This window comes from Phoxinus phoxinus, assembly GCF_949152265.1.
Source record: "Phoxinus phoxinus genome assembly, chromosome: 11".
Taxonomy (NCBI): Eukaryota; Metazoa; Chordata; class Actinopteri; order Cypriniformes; family Leuciscidae; genus Phoxinus; species Phoxinus phoxinus.
Genome location: NC_136886.1, coordinates 32417469 through 32422864, shown reverse-complemented (window position 1 = coordinate 32422864; position 5396 = coordinate 32417469).

Here is a 5396-nt window from a genome sequence, read left to right as displayed (position 1 = left end):
AAAACTTCAAATCCACGTTTGGTGCTTCAACCCTTCTAGCAAATTATATTAAATATGAATAAAATAAGTAGCCTATGAGCATATGTATGAGAACCAAATAATGCACCCATAAACACATGATATTGAGTGGACTTGATATTTTGTTTTCACAAAGAGAAACAGGACAGGAGCGCAGATATGTAGAATGAGTTATTGTCCAATAATGAGCTATTCCGAAATATTTGATGACATTATTAAAATATTTTAAGATAACAATTAGGTTACACTTTATTTTAAGGTGTCCTTGTTACAGTGTACTTGGATGGGCATCGATTAATCGCGATTAATCGCATCAAAAATAAAAGTTTGTGTTTAAATAATATATGTAGGTATGTTCACTGTGTATAATTATTTTGTATATATAAATACACACACATGCATGTATATATTTAAGAATTTTTTATTTATTTATATATAAAATATTTATGTATAATATAAATTATGTATAAATATATAATACATAATGTTGAGGGAAATGAATAGTTGAGGGAATACTGAGGGAATTAGTAGTTCTACTATTTCCCTCAATAGTAGAACACAGTACACATACATATATTATTTAAACACAAACTTTTATTTTGAATGCGATTAATCGTGATTAATCGTTGCCCATCCCTACTCCTACTTACTATGGTATTTTACTAGTACTATCGTTTTAGTTATTACTGTAATAACTACATGTAACAGGTGTAACAATGACACTGTAAAATAAAGTGTTACCAACAATCACTATTTTATAAATATAATATTTAAATTATAATAAAAATGTACAAGCATCATCACAAAAAAGGTTAATTAAGTTCATGTGATCTTTAGAACTATATATCTATACTGCAATGTTAAGTGTTGGTGTTTGTGTGTGTGTGTGTGTGTGTGTGTGTGTGTGTGTGTGTGTGTGTGTGTGTGTGTGTGTGTGTGTGTGTGTGTGTGTGTGTGTGTGTGTGTGTGTGTGTGTGTGTGTGTGTGTGTGTGTGTGTGGTTGTCTATGCAGGTTTACACAGACATCTTGATCTGTGATTTGCTGACTCAGAGATCTGCCCAGAACTGAGCTTTACCCTCTGAACGGCTCCAGACACATATTTCACAACACACACACATCGCACTAAAGTTATCTTCCTCTGTCTCAACTCATCACCACTGAGGAATTCACTGGAATAAGAGCACTCATTATATATATTCTGCTGAACTGAAGAAAATTTCAAATGCAAATATTCTGCCTTTTCACATCAACAGATGACAGCTGTATCGGTGCACGGGGTTGATGGGTTTATGAATAGATCCTGCTGAATCACACTAGATTCTTTCTGAGGAAATGCTTTTTGCCATCTGACCGGAAATGTGTCAGGTTCCTCCTCCTTCACAATCCGAAGGTGTTCATGGAATATTCTATGTCACAGAGTCTAAAATTTCCACAGACATAATTTCACCCCCAACATCAAGTTATTAAAAGGAAAATAATGCATCAGCTGTTCACACAGAGCTGTACTAAAGAAAAAAAGCATGGATACTTTTATCCTATTGAGGTAGTAATCTGAATTAAATGTCTTGCTGAACGGTAAAATGGTGCTATAAGTCATCATGCCTTGTTCTTTGTAGGACTAGACGTTGCATTTATCAATCTTTAGTCATATAGCAAACCATGTCCAACGTACAATAGTCTCTTCCTGACGCCCATTAACCCTGTCCACGCCACAGTCCCTTCCCTTCTTTTGATGCACTTACATAAAAAAAGAGTTAGGTACAATGAACTTATTGTTATTGTGTTAATGATGTATTGCAAAAGTATTTTGCTGCTATTGAGGTGTACAGGTGGTAGGCTTTGGTTAGGTTTAAGGTGCATGGGTTAAGATGTAAGGGAAGGGTCATTATAGATGCAATTACAGAAATTAATTACAGCTGTAATTGCATGCAGCTATTTAAAAAAAAAAAAATAAGTACAATGTAAAAACACAATAAGTGCATTGTATCAAATTATTCATTTAAATTGTAGTATTTTTTAATACATTTTAATCCCCTAAATCATAAGCAGTGTCTCAGAACAAGTCATTTGCAGATTGTAGCTTTTGTGACTTCAGAAATGCTTAGGCTCCGCCCACGACTGCTGACAGACTCTGTCATGACACGGCTCCGGGGGGTTAAAGCTGCAGTCGGCAAGTCTGGCAGATTCAGGGGACTTTTTTTTTTTAAGTTTACAATGTTTACAGCTCTCATGCCCCTCTCCCACTACCACCGAGCACCCTCCCATCGAGTTCATGCTCGTCAGTGCACCAGATTTTCTGTGAACGAACCCGTCTCTTCAGCGTCGATCAATTTTCTACAGGTGAGACTTTGTTTAAAGGTTGTGTAGGTAAGAATTGTCTAAAGAACTTTTTTTCAAATTGGCTTAAACTGTCTTTATATACCAATACATAATTAAAATGTAAGTACTTTGAAAAAGAGAGTGTTTCCCCCATACTGTCTATGGTTTTCCCTTCCACCCAAACTGGCATTTACAACATGGCATGATAAATGATCTGTGGGGGTATTTTGAGATGAAACTTCACACACATTCTGGGGACACCTGAGACTTATATTACATCTTGTAAAAAGGGGCCTTTGGCTTTTACTAAGTACGTATAGAGTTTAAAACTATATATAGTATATATAGTTTCAAGATATATCTGTGCATTTTGTGCCTTTCAACTATCAGATCATATTTGCTATCCAAACTACTGTGAACAGGTGACGCTTGTGTCTGTTGCAGATAGATTTCCTCAGATGCCGTGGGAGTGTCGTTGATGTGGGGGGATAAAATATAGTTAAACATCTCTGCACACATATGCATGTTCATGCACCTGCTAACCCATAACCTGATTTTTAGTCACAGACATGTTGCCATGGAAACTACAACGGCCCATTACAGCCATTGTCATATGGCAAAAGACAAAGGAGATGTGGGTTACAGGGCGCACACACACACACACACACACACACACACACACACACACACACACACACACACACACACACACACACACACACACACACACACATGCTTCATGCTATAGTCATTTTTGCTTATTTAACTGAATCATCGAAGGTCAGAAGCAAGAACATTGGTCAATAAAATAAGATTAAATGCATAAAAATTTATGTTTTATTTAACATATTTAGTTATTGGAGGTTTGCATAGTATTCTGATTCTGCATTTCACTGATTTTATTAATTTTGAGGAATATTTAATGTTTTTTTGTGCAAGTGAGATAAGTAAATGCTCACATTTAGTCTAGAACTACAATAAACATCATGTTCACACACAGACACACACACACACACAAACACACACACACACACACGCGCACACACACACACACACACACACACACACACACACACACACACACACACACACACACACACACACACACACACACACACACACACACACACACACACACACACACACACACACACACACACAGTCCCTGACTCAAGCACATGCACCAGCATGCACACACACACTCATGTTCAGGTTGTCATATTTCCCCTCATATATCAAATTCACACAACACTTCATGAATGAAATCACCAACTGCATTGGCAAACAGGGTGTGGTGGGGAAAAACGATGTGATGACAGTTTTATTGTCACTTGTATCGTTTTTAGCCAGCTTTGGTGTCATTCACACAATAATGTAGTATAGGTTTGTGCATAGTACAATGTTTTGAATATGCATATCATTTGACTTCAGAAAACATGAGAAGAATGAGCTGTATGGACTCATTTTAGGACTTTCATATGGAAAAGAGCAAATAAAAATATAATGCATCCATAATTGGAGCAACATGACGGTGGTATTGACAAAACTCTTTTTTTTGTGGTGAACTATTGATTTATATTCTCTTGTAATGAATGATTGCAGAATAAATGAATGCATCAACATTACATTAATTTACATGTCAGTACGGATTATGCACAAGTGTTTGCCCTTCATATAACTGAAAACATACACACTACATTCAGACTTACATTAATTCCCTTACAAGACACTCGAACAAGGACAATAACACCTGACAAAGCATAAAACCAGTGCCAGAAATAGAGCTCTGCATCTACCGCCTACACATATTCATCTTTCCTTTTATAATAAGAAAGTGCCAGACTGTATGGCTGAACACACCAGTAAAAAAAACATTTACTTATTCATTACTTAAAACGCCATTGCTTATACATCAGACAGTTACGTGAAAACATTTCTCTGATCTAACAAATAAGAAAATAACTTCAAGACTTCTGTTATATATCATAGAAACTTTGCATTTATTCTATTCTATTCTATTCTATTCTATTCTACTCTTCTATTCTATTCTATTCTATTCTATTCTATTCTACTCTTCTATTCTACTCTTCTATTCTATTCTATTCTATTCTATTCTACTCTTCTATTCTACTCTTCTATTCTATTCTATTCTATTCTATTCTATTCTATTCTATTCTATTCTATTCTATTCTATTCTATATGCAAATATGTATTGCTTTCCAGAAAACTTTATAGGGACATTTTTAAACGTACTATGTAAGTACTATGTACTATGTAGTTTTTTATTACAGCATGTAAATGCAACACAAACATTTCATTGTATTTTTATGTTTTTTTTTTATTGTGATATAATATAAGTGTATTTTAATACAGTAAAAACTTTTTAGTAATTTATTTTCTTAATCATATTTATTTCATAATCATTTTAATTTCTGACTACTATCACTGGCCCTTAGATATGGAATTAAGCTAAATATTGTTCAGAACGTTTCACAACTTTGTACATTTCTTTTTGTTGGGTTTACGTTTATGTTCTATTTGAATGTTATTATTTAGATTATTTTGTATAAGAAAATAACACCCCCCAAAAAATTGTGGATTTAATTAAAATCTCTGATTGAATCCAGTACGTCATCGCGAGACTGGTACGGTATTTATTTGTGTTGTGTTCCAAATACTGTATCTCTAATAAAGCTAAAGAGGTCCACTTTAAACTTTTACATAACATTTATCCTACAAATTGTTTTGTTGCTAAGTTTCTAGACATTGACACATGCTGCAGTTTTTGTAAACAAGACACTGAAACCATTCCTCATTTATTTTTAATTGTCCAGTTACCAAAAGGTTTTGGGAAAATTTGGGTACTCACTTTCTCCAATCTCAAAATATAACTCATTCATTCACCCTGAAAGATATTATCTGTTACTTTTATTTCCCACAAGATGGCACCCTGGAGTTTGTATTAAACTTTATAATCTTATATGCAAAGTTCTTTATACACAAGCAGAAATTTAATAAGTCTTCCTTATGTTTTAAACATTATATGTTGGAACTTAAT